The sequence below is a fragment of the Lepisosteus oculatus genome, chromosome 12, assembly GCF_040954835.1.
Source record: "Lepisosteus oculatus isolate fLepOcu1 chromosome 12, fLepOcu1.hap2, whole genome shotgun sequence".
Classification (NCBI taxonomy): domain Eukaryota; kingdom Metazoa; phylum Chordata; class Actinopteri; order Semionotiformes; family Lepisosteidae; genus Lepisosteus; species Lepisosteus oculatus.
In genome coordinates this window covers 17,572,987-17,592,198 of record NC_090707.1, presented here as the reverse complement: position 1 = coordinate 17,592,198, position 19,212 = coordinate 17,572,987, and the positions used below count along the sequence as shown (strand labels likewise).

Sequence of the window (19,212 nt, the reverse complement as noted above, 5' to 3'; positions counted from 1 at the left end):
TTAATTATTCCCAGAGGACAAGAAAGCAATGCTTTTTTTTTTGGTGGAAGTCAACAAGTAATAATAAATGAGCTGGTTGGAATTCCTCATTGTTCCTGTTTCCCTGGTAAAACATGTAGCATGTTTAACAGCCAGGTGTTCAAGCACACCAGGAGCAAAAGTGAAGGGAGACCCCTCCTGGAGTCCCACATGCTTTTCAGATACATTTTTTTTCCGTTGCCAAATCCATTTTTACTGCTTTCAATCAACGAACTATCACTAGAGCACATGTAACAGGTATTTACAGTACTGCGTTTCATGCATAATTAAAATATCTAATCTTTAAGTCATCATTATCTGATCAGTGAATTATAATTTGCAATTTAGGGCTGCCATTTGGGAGAAGTGTCTGCTGTGTAAAATGATTTATTTGGCTTTATTTTTGTAACACAAACGTGTTTAATATTTCATCCTCGGTAACCTACTGCTGGATCTCTTGCTCCCATGCTGATTCAGTGCCCAGATATTACTGATTAGCATGCTCATAATTTCTGAAAATTATACGGTAATTCACTTGACTGTTTGTCAGAATAAAATTGCATTTCAGTTATTAGGATGATAGTGCTGCAAAGTGCTGAATAGCGTGCATCTCATTGCTTGCCTATTTCCCTTTCAGCATTAGCATTTTTATTATCAGCAGAGAGGACCACACTGCTCAGAACACAATGCCTTCAACTCCCGGGACTTTATGAATGTGTTGAAATGCAATTCATAGAACAATTATACAGCTGCTTGTCCTCTACCACACACTGCATTTGTTTTACATCCATTGTGGGTTTTTTTTTCTTTTCCTTTTACATTACTGAACTGAATGCATCCCCTCTAAATTAAAAATCGGAGTGGCCTTTGGAGAAGACACTGTAGAGGAATCAATGCATGCATTAATTACTGCAATTCATTACCCAAATAAACATGGGACTCAACCTTTGCAGGATACAAATTTAGGGACGTAAGCTTTTGGCTGCAGACAAAGGCGGGCAGTCCCTGTTGCATTAATCTGCAGATCAAAGTCTGCTCTGTGTAGAAGCTCCTCTGGGGACATTCTGACTGGGATCAATCCGGCCATGCAGGCAGTGAATTATTGCTGCCGAATACAAAGGTGGCCATGTGATGCAGCTATCACCTAGAAGCAGAAAAAGCTTGTCGCCTTGTGGCTCTTAATGGGATCTTACTTGTCTAATGCAGCTCCCTTTGTACATTTAGAACCAAAAAGAGCTTCAGTTCTGTATTGTGTCAATGGAATCCAGAGATGCTTTAGGCTGGGTGGTTTCAGACTTAATTCATGCTTATGAAGGGCGTACAAAAAGGGAACTGTCCCTTCTACTTATAAATGTGTTCCCATTGGAATAACGGTGATACACGTATCCATCACAGTCCATGATAAAAAAAAAACACAAATAATTTCTGTGTTGACTGCAGTGCTTGGTAGAGATTGTAACCTACGTCGTTTTTTTGCCTCTCAGTGCCTGCTCTCAAGATACTTCACTGTAGTTAATTTATCCATTTTAAGCAGGGCACACGCACAAACACGCGTGTGAAACTGCGATTCTGCCTCATGGGCTCTGCTTTGATCTTGCCTCAGGTGCTTTTGAAAATGAGGGAGCCTGTGGTGTGTGCAGCTCTGTCTGTGGTTGACATTGCTGTTACATTTTTGTTTGTCCAAGACAGATGCAGTCTCAGACAGTTGCTTTTTTGAAGTTCCTCCTTTAGTGCTCAGCCTAATTACTTGCATACTTCGAGCTGCTTGCAACTCCTGTGTTGTTGTGTCCTTCCAGCAAGAGGTCTATTGGCAAACGTTTATGTGCTTCAGTCTCCGCCCATAGTTAGGTGCTGGCTGTGGGTCATTTGTGTGTTCTGGATTGTATCTTCTTTGTTTCTGCAGCAAAATAAATCAAAAGGGAAAATGATTTGGTGTGTGTGACGTTCGATCCAATGAACTGGGCTACTGGTGGTTTGTGGAGAAGTAGCTTCCAGTGGTGTCCTTCACTTTTGAAGCCTGTTTTATTTCAGTGTGACTTACGGACATTCCTGATGTGGCCAGTGGAGGTGCAGTAAACTTATCCTTGTTTAAGATTTGTTGTCCTTGTCATTTTCTTCACAGCATTCTGTCGCATTTTAAAATTTCGTGGAAGGATCAAGGTCATGTATGCAATTGGCATGTATTATGGATTTCCCTTTGAAAATGTTGTCGCCTTTTTCTGCTTGACCATATAGTTTATGTAACCATCTACAGTATTTTTATATAGAATTGCCAGAGCACCCCAGTTAAGACATAAGTTTCTTCAGTATCAGTTTATTTTATATGACTACATTATCTGTGTGCTTTGGACTCAGTTTAATGTATTATGTCTAGCATGTATGTAGTATTTTATATTTTAGGCTGAGGCCAAACAATTCTAGATATAATCTGACACCAATCTGAAAAATCAAGATAAATAAAAATGGACTTCAAATTTTGAATTGACATTTGAAGAGACATTCAAGATAGGAGTGTGAACACATGAAAGGATGTGACCATTTTCTCCTTCAGAATTGATTGATTTGACATAGTTTGACCCCAGTGAAAATGACATTGGAGGGAATTCAATATATACCCTCAAAAACGCCTTGTTATGGATTGCCATTTTATTCCAAGCTTACAGTATACTGCTAAACTAACTCTTGTTATTGTATTACATATTTGTCTGTTTCAATAACAATTGTATTTATAATGCATTAAGTAAAAAGTGATAATGAGTGAACTTTAATTTATATAATGGTTCTTTCTATGCACAGAAATATTGTTATATATTGATCAATATAAATACTGAGTACTATTGAGTAATTAAATATTGATACAGTAATATATATAATAAAGTGATACAGTACATTTTATTAATATTCCATCATAAATTCCACTGACTTAGCAAACAGCTCAGTAAACCCCATGTTTGCATACAATAATACATTCATCCCTTTTAATTTGTTTTGTATTGAATTACATTAGAGAAAATTGGAATGATTAGTTAAAAATATCCTCTGTAATTTCATTATAAGCATTTAATATAGCATATTCCTGATATATCTGTTCAGTGGTAAATATTTGAAATAATATTTTAAACAGTGCTGAATAACATTGTAGAGGAACTCCCATCTGTCCGGAGTGCCTTAAAGCAGTCACAACACTAAAGAGCAACTCAGTGGCTCAACTTAGTTTAGAGTGAAGTTTTCCAACACTGTAAGTAACATACAGCCATCTGAAAGCTTGGGCAAAATGATTAGTTATTTATATGGGTATCTTTTAATTGGCTGTTATCCAAAATGGTAACTAATTAAAAATCAATTCAGGGCCATTAGTAACTGAGAAGAGTGTGCCAAGGTTGCATATTTCAAAAGAGCTGCCTTAATGAGCTCAGCTTTTGGTCCAACTGTGAAGTAAACAGATTGGAGATAATGTAGGGACCCTTTGCAGCTGAACTCAACAATTGATGCTACATGTAAAGATGCTGAACTTGTAGTCTTCTCTAATTGATCCACTTACCCTTTCAAGGGAAAGCACAGAAATAAATGTGGGTATTTATTGTGCATGAGTGGTTCAATAGATAACTATTAATGCTAAACGTGTTACCTTGAATCTGATGGCTCTAAAAAGATTCCTTACCAGCAAGGCATTTGTCTAGTTTACTCCAAATAGAATTAGATATTTATGTGATAAATGTTAGTTAACACAGAGCAACACTAGGGAATAGAAGCCTTAGAAGTGGAAAGTCTGACTAAGGAACCTATTAAAAATGCAAAAGGCATATTTCAGAGCACCTCTCCAAAATGTGTCCAATTACTGGTGGATCACCACTGTTGCTTCATAGCTCCTGCTGCATTCTCTACAACTGCAGTCTCACTAAAACTGTCCACAAGAGCAGTACAATAATGTACAAGTCTCCAATAGTAATGGGTAGTTTTCTGTACATAAATCTCGCTGCTAGGACTTTTTAATTGTGATACATCTGCACAAGAATGCTTTTCTGAATTTATGGCTTCTGCATCATGGTACAAATGGATAACACAGTTGCAGTACAGATATGAAACAGGAAGTTACCTTTTTCATGATACTAGGCAAGTGAACACCATCACAATCTCCATTTGCATGTGACTTGAACATTGACTTATGGACAATTAATAATGGTGAAGATATGGATCCTCAAAGGTTATGGTGTAATTCCCATAGCCATTTTGCACTTGTAATTGGTTTCTTTGTTTATATCCGTGTGATATGTAGGTCCTTTCCAAGGTTTTAATTACATGGAATACTGCTGTGTGTTTTAAGTGTTATAATTCTAGAAAGTTATGTTCAGAAGCAACTCCTATAATAATGACAGAAGCTCCTAAAACAGACCTTTGCGCAAGTGAGCCAGGAATTTAAGAAAGGCATGAATTTGAAAATCACATGTACTGCCTGTAAAAACAATTCTTGAATATCCAGATGCCAGAGTGTGTATTTATTTTAAGTATAATAGAATTCTCCAAGGGGGACGTAAGGCATGAGAAAATATTCCGATCAAGACTCTTGATTAAAGATAACTAAAATAAACTTTTGCAAACCATTAGTTGTGCACAATTTCACATATATTTTGTTTTTATTGTGTTAAAATTGCACATTTTGTTTGAACTGTCAGAATGCAGTCAACATGATGTACAACTGTTGATGTACAGTACAGCTATTTACTCAGACTGACCCTCTACTGTTGACAAAAACATGTTGACAGCTCAACATTGAAATGGGGAAAGCAATTCATAATTTGCAGCAATGATCATGTTCTAATAACAAGTCTTAAATATAATATTTGTTCCCACTGTTATAAGTGTATTTTAGACACATGAGGTAATGTTTAATTATTGTCAAGAGACAAGACAGTTTTTTTGGTGGCAATTTATTTTAAGTGGTTTAATTAAAATGTAATTGCTTTAAAATAGCGAAATAAAGGTTATAATGACACCCAATTATCACCTACAGTACATTGATGTTTCTGTTATAAGAGTTAAATTGCACATAAAATATGGTCCATTAATTTTTTATCTTTCGTTTAAGTAATATGTAAATAACCTACCAATAAATACATAGAAGTAGAACAGAAACAATATAATAATATCATTACCATGTGTCTAGCACCGCTTCATTCTTCAAATTCCAGGTTCTATCCAAAAATGCTATGCCTGGTCTATGACTTTAGACATTAGCTGAATCTATGAAACAGACTGGAAACAAGCCCCACCACGACACAGACACATGTTCGTAAGGCCTTCTTTTGGCAAGTTTTTTAAATCCCATTAGGATCATTTGTTTCCCCAAAAGATCTATACTTTTCCCCGGAAAATGATGGCATGTCTACCAGTATTTAATTTAAAAAAAACAAATCACTTCTCTTTAAATGTTAAAATCTTCATTGAACAGTCACAAATAGCTGTTTCACTATGCACTGTGCGGTAGTGTTTCACTTTTTACCTTGTAGGAACGCATTTTCTACAGCTGTTGATTCTCGTTAGTCATTACCTTCCACCTTCAGAAGTCTAGTTGGGACATATTAATTTTATTAATATCATCTCACCTTCAGAACCTGATTTACAAACAATCTGGACTTGTCCAACGTGTCTGTGTATTAATGACAGACCTGAATGCTTGAAGAAGATTTGTGGTGCCTATGACAAAAAAAATTCAAGGAGAGCTCAATAACATGGCTGTCAATGTATTCCCAGATTTAGTTTATTTTTAGTGCAGGCATCATGAGCCTCATGCATATTTCAAAAGATCTTTTGTATATTAGGTGTAAAATGCAGACAACTGGACTGGAGAGTAATGCAACATGACACTGGGAAATATAGGTTTGTTTCTGATATTTGACATAGCAGCTCAATGCCACACAAGGCAGCTGCGGTGGCGTTTTATTTGACTTTCAGTGGATGTAGAAAAAGTTTATTGAATGCTGGCGAAATGAAAACAGAGATATGGAATCAAGCACAATGAAAACAATAAGCATTGTGTGAAGATCCTTCTGCACCTAGAAAACAATGTCTTTGCTCACTCTCACTCACTTTAACATGCTTCTGCTCCCTGTGAGTGAAGGGAGAACCTCAGTTTCAGCTGGGATGTGGCCAGCTGACGGTTTGAACCCACAAATGAATCCACAGAACCACTCGTGCATGCAGTTGTTGATATATCTCACAAGATAGCTGTAGATTATCTCAGATTATGGTTCAATTTTCCAGATCTGATTAAATCAAAGTTTATGAAGCTGTCAGAGCTGTACTTGGTAATGCTGATGATGCTGCCATAATTTTGCTCTAATGCAAGGACCGGTTGACATTAGCAAGCAGCTCTCCTGGTTACCCTGCAGAGGCTTGCAGTAGTTCACCACAGAATTACATTACCTTGTTTATTTCCTGATAAGGGACCTTGGTACCATATTCTTTGATGAGCTTCTCAGGAAAAAAAAGATAACAAAACCAAAATACAATGACTATGACAAAAAGAAAACAGATCAGAAGCAGCTATGTAAGACATTTTGCAATATCTACTGTAGGTGTGAGAAATTAGCCCCACATGTGGAGCTCAAAGAATTGGTTGCTTGGATTAGGCAGATGGGACTCCCCTTTTATATGTCAGTCTCTTTCTTTCTTTTACTGTGACAATCAGGAAATATCAGGAAAATATTGCACAGTACTGTATGTGTGCATAAATGAAGTTTTAAAGTCGCACACAAAGTGCTGTAGTCATACAATTAAGACTTCAGTTAAATGTCCAATTGATGAAAGCAAAAAAAAAGAGCTGTGTTGAAGATCTGTGCAACAGCTTATTTCAGCGTCTTTGTCAGCATTATCAGCCAGGGCTCTGTTGCCTGTAGTTAGTTGAGAAAGTGCAGTGCCTTTGCAGTTTTAAGAAAGCAACCAGCAGAGGGAGTCGAGTGATACCTGTAATTAAGTCCCAGGTGAATGGACTTTTCCTCAGGTATGCTGCTCTTTTATATATTTCAGGAAATAGAATGTAAAATAACAAACAACCATCCTTTTACAGAGTGCGGTCCTAACAAAATATTACAAAATTAACAAAATAAAGTTTAATATAACTCCCTTTTCCTGCTGAAAAAAAGTGCCTTATTGAGTTATTTGTAGGCTCGTTTTAGAAAACCTTACTGTTGTTTAACAGTGTTTTGGATTTATTTTTTTTCCCAATGGTTATATGGGAAACCCTGCATGTTTTTTTTTAAGGTAACAGTAATAAAGTCTTGGAAATACCAAATTGTCACAAGCATTTTCACTGCACAAAAATATAATTGGGTGGGATGAATAGGAACTTTCAATGCGCTCTAACCAAAGAAATCTCGAAGCATTTGTGGAAGAATGGGAATCGGATTTCTGTTATTGACTTCTGCTAATATTCTACTGTAACTGTTTCTAAATTGGTTCCTCAGGGCTTTAAGTATACTAGAGCTTTCTACTGTATGTCCTTCCAGTAAATTGTGGCATAGGAGCCCTCCAAGTCAATTGAACAGCGCTGGCCTTAGTGTGATCAATACTCAATTCTAGGCAGTGTGATCAGCAACGGTTTCCATGGAAACATTGATGTCACAAAGGTTGAGCAGTGGCTGTTACAACAAATCATTTCCTTTAAGCAACTGTAATTGACTATTTGTACAGTTCACTGTCACCTGATACTATTTGCATCAAGCTCTTAACTGAACAACATTAGTTATTCCAGATCTCTGAGGGAAAGCTTCTCCATTGGTGACCTTAAAAATAACAAAGAAGGTGTTGCCATAGCAACCAGGGTTACTTTGCAGTGACTATAGGGAAAAGGACAGCTGACTGTTGAAAACAACCCTTCTAATTCCTGAATCTTTGCTATCTGAAATCCTGTGTTTTTTCCTATCATAATAAATCATTATTATAATAGATAACACAATCATTGAGTAACTGTATAAATCACAAGATGAATTGTTTATATTTTTGAAGAAAACTCTATAACAATTTGCCACAACACATTTTTACAATACATAAAAGACTGATACAAAATATTCAGAAATACTGAAAATGAATCAAATGGATATTATTTGGGTTTAACATATTTGATTAATAATTATTATATATAATTCAAATATATACATACAGGACAAATATGAATTCCATACATATTGCCACTCAATTATTTTTGCTGTAATTAAATATGTAAAACCAAAAGAATTCTGTGATATTTAAGTTTAAATTACTTTTCCAGTAATTACATTTGTAACTATGGGCTCCAAAGAAATTTAAAAATGGCTGCATGAGTCAGGTTACTGCTTCTTCAGTCTGGCACATCTGTTTCTGAAAGAATATTGCAGCAAATTCTAGAGTTATAAGTGAAAAGTCTGATACAAATATATATATTAGGAAGTACTACGTACTAAGTATACGTAAAATCAGCATAAGTCAGTATCTTAAAATATCTTTAGCTAAATGCTCAGGTTAATTAAACACATTATTATATTAGGAAACATTTAAGTATGCTTTAATGACTTTTTAAATGTATACATCATTGTTCTTAGATTTCCATATCTAATGATAAAAAAACATAGAAAATTTCCTCTGATGTGACAGAAGTGTGTAATTTAATGAAGTGTGCAATTTAATTATTCATATTCCTATATATGCCAAAGTTCTAAGTTAAAACATCCTTCATATATTTGTATGACAGTAACAAGATGTCTCAAAGAATCTTTACCCTGAAATGTAGGTAGTGCTTGAAAAATGTTCTTCTCTTAGCCCACAAAATAATTTTTAATATTATGAAATGTAATGGATTGAAAAAGTTTATAAAGTTAATAAATTATTGTTTTTAAAATAGAGCTGTTAAACAGAAGTTCAGAATCTTTTCTTGTACAAGGTATTTGAGTCCTACCAGAGTTTTGCTAGATTTTACCTTTGTTTTCCCGTATATCATCATCTCACTCTATTAAGAGATTTGACCACCTCCAAAATAAGGCAGGGTAGGAACCAATTTCTTGCCTATTGTTGAACAGGCAGCTCTTCAGTCTTTACCTCTCTCTATATAACAACCAGCTCCCTGCCTCACCATGCTGTCTTTCCCTCCACTGTTTTCCCCATTCACTCCATTCTCTCCCTCTCCCTACATTTCCTATCTTTCCATTTCTGGTTGAGTGTGCAACACTCTACACCTACAGTGCCAGCCTACCTATGTTGTTTGATCTCTACCCCTTCCCATATACTCCTTTTACTATGCCCCTAGGAGCCCTTGGTCGCTAATGTCCATTCTGTGCTGAGGATGCAAATGCCCTGGACTCTTACACAGGGTCCAGGCCTCCTTATTCACACCCCGGTGCTTGTACAATGCTTTTGGTCTGTTACAACAGAAATGACTTCCCCCCTTTACCTTCCCTCCAATGGTGTCCAACTGATGAAGTGTTGGCCCTCGACTCTTCCAATCTCTGCTCTTTACAAGCTTTCACCTTTGGCCTCTTGAGTGTACTTAACTCCTAGACCATCACTGATATTTTTCTCCTTTGGGGTTTCCATGTGGATTCTTTCCTCATCTATGCAGTAGTAACAAACTTCAGAGAATGGTTACTCACTACTAGTGCTACATTAGTGCAGATGACCTCAGGCTACTGTTCCAGGATCAGTGCAGCTTCATCCACTGCTCACCACAGAATTCCAGTCTCAAGCCAATCTGGGATTTGTTGGTTCTGCTGAAGCCTGTGTGCTGACTTGCGTTCCATAGCTTTTGTCATATAGCTTTTGTCATATGCAGTTGTCATTCACACCAAGGTACAACATATGTTCTCTGATTAATTCTTTTTCATAACCTTGCATATCTGAACCAACTTGGTTAAACTAAGCTTATACACCAGAAGCATAAATGCTAAATGCTTTTTGGCTATTTTGGCAGACCTGACCTTATGGTCTGAACCTGACCACCCTTACGTTTGATAAAGTATTTCAATTTTTTATCAAATGTTTTATTTTACAAATTAGCACAGGGCCCTTTCAGTTTCTGTGACTGTCACATATTCTGCAGTTAAACAAATGTAATTTATTTTAAACAGTTTAATGCTTCTGCAGAAGAACATTAAAAAAACTAAAAAAATAAATATAACATGTGAAAATGAAAAATATATATTTTTAAACTTTTTTAACATTTTAAAATGTGGAATGTGTATTAATGTCCCTGTACATAAGTTTTTATAGGTTTATTTAAAAAAATCTTATGGGGAAAAGAATGTTTTAAGATGTTGAAGAGTTTTGTGCCCCTATGTAAAGTGGGGTAACATTAGGCTGCACTACTGGTATATCAATTTTCTTCATAAAAATGCATTTCTTTCTCTCTTTTGCTTTTTTTACTTTTGTCATCTCCCACTGAACAGGAATGACCCATGCCATGCAATGTACCTTTTATTTATTTAAGTAGATGACAAGTGAAATATTTTTTTTCTGTTAGATATATCATTTATACTGTCTGCCAAAGGGTAATCCCAATAATTCATTAAAGATTGAGATGAAAGCATTATTCAAATATGGCTCATCTACAAATACTCGAGCAAGCTTCTCAGATTTGAGCAGTGTATCCATGGCTACACAATCCAAGAGAAGGAGGTTAATCTTGAACATTCATATTAAGCAATAAATTCTCTGTGTATCAATTTATGCAATACCTTACAACTAATACCCTTGCATTTCAAAACTATTCTTTCTTGTGATTTTTCTTTATCTTCTTGGACGATTAGTCAGGTCAAAGTCACCCAGGACACAACCTCTCTTTGCTTAGATAACTGACAAAATACCACCTCATCTGTATACATTTACAAAAGAAATGTGTTTTTTTCCTGCTCAGACAAACAGAATACAAACATTATTCTTTCTTGCAATATGGTAACGTTCACAAATTAATTTTCACTGACCTCTAAGATTCTCTGTTTTTAACCTACAGGTCTTATTAATTTCTGAACATTTTCCACCTGAAAATAGAAACATACCATAAGAAATCCATCTACACCATATTCATTTGGTTGTATGCTGCTTTTAACAAAATAAAACATTTACATACTTAATGAATATGTGTGGCACTTGTTACATTATTGATTATAACAACTAATATACAGTGCAGTTTGTAAGATACATTTCAATCTCCACCATCTTGTGTTTTTACCTATCACTGTAGAAGCAAACCACTTTATATTATTTACTAGATGTTCTCTTCCATTTTTTTGAATGTGTTTGATTCAAAATAAAGCTGCCTGTCATCACTTTTTCTTTGACAGATAATGATACATTTTTTATGTAACAGTTAAATAAATTATGGCTGAGCACACATTAAAACTTATACAAACATCAGTGATAACCCTGACTAGAAAATGCTGTAATCGTGTTTACATTCTCCAAGTAAATGCCTGAACAGGTGCTTAAAACACATTTTTTAAAAAAGCATGGATCTTTAATTCCCATAACCATAAGAACAATTAAAGGCAATAGTAAAGGTAACCATTTTCCAAGTTAGATATTACTTATTGCTTTGTTACTTCAAATATAAAAGCATGATTTCCAAAATGCTTGAATATTAGCTTACTGTAATGAAGTCTCAAGAATTATGGCTGTAATACTATATTGTATTCATTAGATTTCTGAAATCTAGCTGTGCTCTCATTTGAATGAACAATGCAATACAGAGCTTCATTTGTACATCCAATATGCAGATGCTATCTATGGGGTGCCACAATGATGTACTGTCATGATTTTTCACAATGATTTAGTTTAAAGACGCGCTCATGAGGTACTCTGTGATCAAAACAAATGCATTATCTCTCTCCCTGTGCCACACTCTGAGTTCAAGCACTAAAGAATCCTATTAATTTTTTTGTAGCTCAAAGAATGTACTGTGTCTGTCTTGAATTTGTCAGGCACTAAGCGTTCTTCAAATGTGAAAGCTGGGTTACAAGAAAAGCCTCCTAACCGATACCTCAATGGCAACTTCACCTGTACCATTCTCAAACTCATTTCTTTATCACAAATCAGACTTCACAACTCTTCATCTTTCTTCCCCTTTGCCGACTTAACTTACAAACCTATATTATAATATATCATGGTTTCAACGTCCGATTAAATATTTCACCTAATATTTCTTTTCTAGCATGCTGTTACCTGTTTTTTAACTGGTAATATCTACAGGACCCTTTCTTAATAGCTTACAATACTCAGTTCCTGGTTGAGGCACTTGTTATTTCAGACTGGACTACTGCAGCTTTGTCCTGGCTGACCTCCCTTTATTAGCGATGTTCTAGTTCTAGTTTATCTAGAACTTAGTTGCTTGCCTAGAATTTTTCTGTGCCTTTCTTCTCATCTCTTATCTTTCAGACTTTTAATGTGGCACTCTGGACTGGCTGCCTGGCTCTGCTCAGATGCAGTTTGGGTCTCTAGTCCTTGCCTGAAGCGCTCTCCATGACCCACCTTCAAAATGACAGGAATCTGTGATAAATGTTCCTTGTTACTTCATTTCGTGGGTTTTATTTATATGATAAAATATAAAAGTCCATAATCGATCCCTAAGCAACTTGAGAGAGCTTGAGGAAGCAATTTAAAGCAGTTGTGACACTTTCTAGCCTGATCTTGAGAGATTTCAGATGGGAATTATGCCATTATTGTAAGACAGTAGGTGGCACTCTTCCCTCTAAACCAGAACTTCCCAACCAAAGACCTAAACCACCAGCCACAGGGGACACTGTGCTGTAAGTGGTGTTAATCCAGATGTCCTTGCTAAATTACAGGTCTGGCTAGCACAATCCGGACGCCTACCTAAAGCTGCCCGTCATCTGCTGTGCACAGGGGCTACTGGTGCTTAATGACTGCCACATACTGTAGCCCCCACTGTAATTCAGTTGTGGAAGAACTGGGTACCCTATCATAATTCAAGCACTTTGAGACAAAAAGCACTTTATTAATACAACTATTAATATTAAGTAAGTTCTATCCTGAGATTTTACTGAAGTAAATTATTAATGTATACATTGGCACCATTTCATTCAGGAATCCAATCAACTTCAATAATGAAGAGTATGACAGTAAACAGTTATTGCTAGCCAAACAGTGCCATTTTGGTCAATTGTAATCACGGAGCATGTATTTTTAGTTCTTTGTCAATGAAGCTCTAAGTGTACTCAGTGGAGTACCTCAAAACGTAGGCTTTTCCCTAATTTTGTGCCCTCTCTAGATCTGGGAGAGTTGGCCTTGTATATATGAATGCTCCCAAGAGCCTCACTACCTTCTGATTCAATCATAACTGCCCCGGGTCAGCTAAAAGTATATTTCCTGACACTGATATATTGCAGTATTTCCACAGTCCCTCACTCTAACACTGTAAAGATCCACTTATGTCTGACCAGTCTCATTGCCACTGTTTTTGTATTCATATAGAGTATAGTAATATACTGAGTGAGAAGAAATGTATTCGCTCCTCCAATCCCTTTTTTTCCTTTATCAGAATTTTTACAAGACTCAAAATGAATGAGGTTACGCGAGGTAAACAGAATTTAAAAAAACAATACTAAAAAAAGGCAAGGCTAAAAATAACTAAAATTAATACCTGCCTTGATGAAAACCATTCAATTAAATGTAAAAATGTAAGTGAGAAAATAGGAATAAATAAATGTCATACTGAAATGGACGTTCTTGACTAAAGTTCAGAAGGAACGACGATGAAGCCAGTTTTGTTGCAGCTGTTCTGAATCAAAATGAGTGCTGATGACATTTTTCAAAAGCTACAGCATGTCCATCATACACAAATCTTTCTCTTTTCACAGATCATCTCACACTTCCTGTCTCCACCAGAGCTGGACCTTTACAGTTTACTTTTACAGCCCCTTGGTCACTCCTCTTTCTGTATGGGGGTCCCAGCCTCCTCGTCCGGTGACCAGGAGGTGAGCCCTCAGTTAAGTGGGTTAAGACAAGTCTCACTACACATAAATGCTCAATAAATTCCTAAAATGTATTCAAATTCTTGGGTTGTTCCTCTAGAAATTATGAATGGAGAAGCAGAGCAAATAGATAAATTACCTAACCACTTAATTTTGGAAATAAACAAAAAGGAACTTATTTTATAATAGAACTACAAGAACTTACTCTGTGTTGCTGTTTAGTCCACTTAATCCAAAAAAGGGCATAGAAATCTTAAATGTGCATTTTTAATAACTCCAAACGTGACTTGTTTTTTACACTGAATGTTCACTGTTTTTTTTCATACTCAGCATAATCTTTCTTTCGTTTGAAGGTTGGCTGGTGTTTCTGTATGTCATTTCTGGCTTTGCCAAATACATCAACCAGTGGAAATGTATTGTATTGTCTGCTTAATCTTACCTTTCTGTAACTTTGTCATTATAAAGAAAAGAAAAAGCAGTGTATTTGATCATAAAAACATAAATATTAGACTTTACAAAGCTTTCCAGGATTGACAACGTTTACGAAGTTGAGATTTATGTTGAGTTTGGGCTGTTTTGAGCAATGGGACAGTAGCTGTGATAGATGAACAGATGTTACGAGTACTCCCACAGGGTCAAACCAACCCCAGCTGACACAGGCATCTTAGTTCATAATAAAGAAGCCTTCAAAAGACCCCATAAACAGTATGACACATGTTGACAACACAGCACATAAAACAAAAGTGAAAGAGTTTAATTTGGTGTTGGGGATGGCAAGTTAGAACCAGGCCCGGAGCTAAAAGTTTTTTTTAATGATCTGACCCCCGGTAGTCCATACTAACACCTGTTCTTGGTCTGCACTTCAGGAAAGACACTGAACAATAAAAAAGAGCTCCCTCTTTTAAGTAGAAGTGGTTTGGTGGTTTCAGTGAGAAGAAAAAAAACCCACTTCTTTATCATCAGAAGACAAGGACACAGCCTCAATGCCCTGTGCATTGTAAATGTCTACTGAACAAAGCTAATGACAGGAAGTCAATTATTTGGCACCTTAGTATGACACACTAAAGATGTTAGCTAAACACCATAAGACAATTCTTCCCAATGCTGTTTTCAGTTGCTAGAGTCCCTTTTCATAGTACTCAAATTACATTTTAGCCCAGAGTCACTATATACTTTTGATCTGTTGAAAAATAAAATGCACAAACTTTCAAACTTTCTATGTAGGTGAGTAGCAGCAGTAAATGCTTGAAAAGCAGATGTTTTAACAGCTATATATATATATGTTAGTTTTGGTGTAAATATGCATGAGGCAACAGCAAAACAAAGACTATGCTTTTGGAAAAAGCAGAAAGCTAAACCTTCTTAAGTCATTTAAGAGTCAGTTACTCTGCGCTGAATCTATTGCACATTATAGCTTTACTGTTGAATACAGAGTGTACTCTTATGTCTAATTTTATTTTTCTCTTAAAAGAATCTTGGGATTAGAATAATCAAGGAAACTGATTGAAAATATTGTTTAATTAAAAAAGACCTTAAATTTAAATGGATAAATTGGTTGAGAACTATGGGAGACAGCTTCCCACTTTGGTTGCCTTCCAGAACAGCTGTCAAGCTGCTTTTCTGCTAAGTCCTGCTTTAGTCGTTCTTGGGAATTTTAAGAACACTCTTAGCTCCTAGCACTTATCTCTCACCAAAGGTGCCTCAGCTTGCTCTTGGCAGCTGTAGGCTGTGAAAGCATCACACCACAAGATAATTATGACTTTAATTCAGATGAAATGACATGTACGCTTTAAGGCTGAGAAATAAAATTAATTTGTGTAAAGCCAAGTTATTTAGTACGTGGTGTTTATGATTTGCTCTCTGTGAATATTAACTTGTGAAGCTGAAATGAAGATTCTTTCCAGGGAGGACATACTGAAGCTACAGCAACACCTGGAAACTTTGCATTGGGTGTGATTCTTGACCCAGAAACACTCACTAAAAAGTCAAAAAAGCAGCTGTAAAGATGTAGATATATTTTCAAACAATTAGTACTCTTTGGAAGGATATGGAAATGGTTTTTCATTGTACTGGGGCCTGACTGCTGAGAAATGAAGAAGAAAAACAAGAAACAAAATTAACAAAGGACCAATTCCACAGTATATTAATAATATATTGTTTACACTTTATCTGCTTCGTGGTGTATTACAGGCTTTCCATTAAGCAAGCTAATTAATAAAAACCACAAAAATGAATTTTGCAGCTACTGACAAATGGAAATATTCCCTAATGAGCATGTTTTTTTTTCTTCCTGACAACTTGGGCATTCAAATGATGACACTGCACACTGGAATGAGATGGTTCTGGCTGTTTTTGCTTATAAAACGCCTGTAAGAAAGAATGTTGCCTTCAGAGTTATTTTTACTTGGGCACCTGGAAGTGGTTACAGACTTGCTCTGGCCTGCAGATTTCTTCTTTGTGCAATCAGGTGTTGGAGCAAGTGGTCTTCATTTAGAGCAATTAAAATTCTAACATTCTCTTCTCTAGGCACGCAATTACTGCACCTCTGCTGTTCTCACTAATTGCTCTTGCTGAGGATATTGGTGGGAAGCCAATGATTTTGATGGGTAGAGGATTATCTTTTTTTTTCTCTGGTACCTTAAAAAAATCATTTGTAAACTCCCAAGTGTAATTAGCGAGGCTTATGATTAATTGTCCTATAAAATTAGCCTCACTCTTGCTTTCATTTTTACTGCTACGAATATTAATTAATGTTAACTCCTTTTTTCAACTCACAGCTTTTGAATATTAAACATTGGGTTGAAAAATGGGGACAGGTTTCTGCTTGCATTATATCACTAAATAATATATATATGTGGTGGAATTAAAAGATCTGTTTTGGGTCATAAATAATATTCACAGGGGGTCATCAGTGGAAGTAAGCAAGCACTTATTTAAATAATGTTTCATCTCATAGTATACCCAGGGAGACATCCAAAAGTGTGCAAAAGAGCATCCAGGCTTATGTTTGTTAAAAAAAAATGTTAGCTTTCAGTCAGCATTTCATTTTTTAATCCTCATGGAAAATGACAACGAGATAAAATAATAGAAAATACTGAGATTGTATTACCCCTTTCAATAATCGCTTAAAAAAAGCTCACATTGTCACTAAAACAGATGAAAACATTAGAAATTACTAACTGGTTGCATATTTCATGCAGAAGAGCTTTTGCGTAGGGATATGATGAAAAAAATGCCTGTCAATAAAGAAGATTAATCAAAAATATATTTTTTCCATTTCTTACTACAATGAAGATTCTTTACACAGAATAAGCCCTTTTCTCTGCAATGCACACAACCGTTTGTATTCTTGTAATACCAATTAAGAGCTGAAATATTTACTATTGTCATTTGTTCTTCATTATAAAGCTATTGGATTTTTCTTTGCAGGAAAATCAATAGTCATCTCTCTTTACTTTTAGAGCAGCAGCAATATTAAGTCACTCTCGATTTGCAGCATTACTTGTGTATTTATAAGTGCCAGTACTTGTGTTTCAGTTGAGAATATGAGTTGGGCACTACTGTTAATCAGTGCTTAGCAACTCATATTTTGAAAGAGTGCCAAAAGTGTAAATCTACCTTCTTTACTTTGCCGCACTGCTGAGGCCATGGGGTTCCAATATCATTATTAAATCATCTTGAATGTGCATAGGCATTCCTCATTTAATTTAATCTAGGCCAGATAGTGTGGTTCTGTCCAAAGCTATTGTTTTGTATTTTCATATACCAGTCCAACCATTTGGATCAGATACAGTACCACAACTCTCAGTCACATTTATGTACACCTGTTACCAGAATGAAGTTACAATATATATAGATCTTGTGGTACTGTATGGTAGAGCAGTGGTTAGCATTGTTGGGTCCCTGGGTTAAATTCCAGGGGTGCTATCTGTGTGGAGTCTGTGTGTTCTTCCCCATCTCTGTGTGGGTTTCCTCCGGATCCAAAGAATGATTACAGTACTTGGGTTATTTGGCTTTTGGGAAAATTGGCCCTGGTGTGAGTGTGTCTGTGTTTGTGTGTCTGTGTGTGCCATGCGTCCAGGGTGTACCCTGCCTTGAGCCCATTTGCTTGCTGGGATAGGCTATGGCTCCCCTGCAACCCTACCATTGGATAAAGCCATTTAAACTGACTTAGTAATAGGATTAATGTGAACTGTTTGACCATTTTCAGCCCTTAAAACCATTGTTGGTTTTGTTTGGGTTTTTTTGGGGGGGAGGGGAACAGAAGAAAGTTTGAGTTGAAAAAATAACTTGCAAAATCTTCCAATCAAGCCACTTGTAAGCTCAATTCAACCTTCAATTACATAATTAAGCTCAGCAAGTATACAAGTCTCCAGGACCGGGACTGAGAAACTTTGACTTTGGTCATATTTTGTTGTATGAAAGGTCAGCTTTGTATCAGTGGCTAATACAGAACGTTCTTCACGTGTAAGAAAAATACATTTAACTCTGTGCAAATAGTGGGGTCTTGCCCAAATACTTCAGCTTTAGTTTTTTTTCCTCAGGAATTTCATGTACTGTCATTAATTAATTTAGTAGAAAGGCACCTTAATGGAAGAACAAAAACCCATCCATCCATTTTCTAACCGCTTTTGCCAATACAGGATCATGGAGCCTATCCTAGCAAGCAACAAGAAGCCATCCAATGAAAAGATTCAATGTAATTAGGAGTCTTGTGAGAATGTTTACTTTTAAACTTTAGGAAGTTCAAAGCACAGAATCTTCTGTTATTAAGGCACATATTTTCATACTGTTGGGACAACTCTTAAAATCAAAGATTAAAGTTAGTCAAAACAAAAGCAAGAATTCTATTTAAAACCCCAGTTAAAATGTGTTTAATGCCCAATTTGTATTCTGTAGCTGTGCACTCCTTTCAGAGCATAATGCTGTTATCAGAGTTTCACTCATCTCAGTCTGTGTGGCGAATTCTAGTGCTTTGTAGACATCATTAATTAACTAGTTACTTATATTTTATGTCAGAATTAATAGGAGTGCAATGTAGAACTAGCCTTTGATGCTATGCTATTTTTTATGTACTGTATATAACAGTTTATTTATTGCTGTGATTAGTTATCTGCTGACACTGATTCTTGTTTTTAAAGTTGATTGCATTCCCATCTAATTAGTTTAATTAAAATACTCCATAAATGTACAGTGTGTATGATGCAGGGCAACCACCTCTGTGACATTATTAAATTACATG

General features: G+C 36.0%; 1 long non-coding RNA gene across 1 annotated transcript in view; it reads left to right on the top strand.

Annotated features, from left to right (window-relative positions):
- The window catches only part of LOC138241974 (uncharacterized), a 35,248-nt gene extending 21,253 nt beyond the window's left edge, over positions 1–13,995 (top strand). The window contains exon 3 of the long non-coding RNA XR_011191242.1: positions 13,857–13,995. This is a non-coding gene — a long non-coding RNA (uncharacterized lncRNA). The remainder of the gene's footprint in view (positions 1–13,856) is intronic.
- Positions 13,996–19,212: the final 5,217 nt, after the last annotated feature.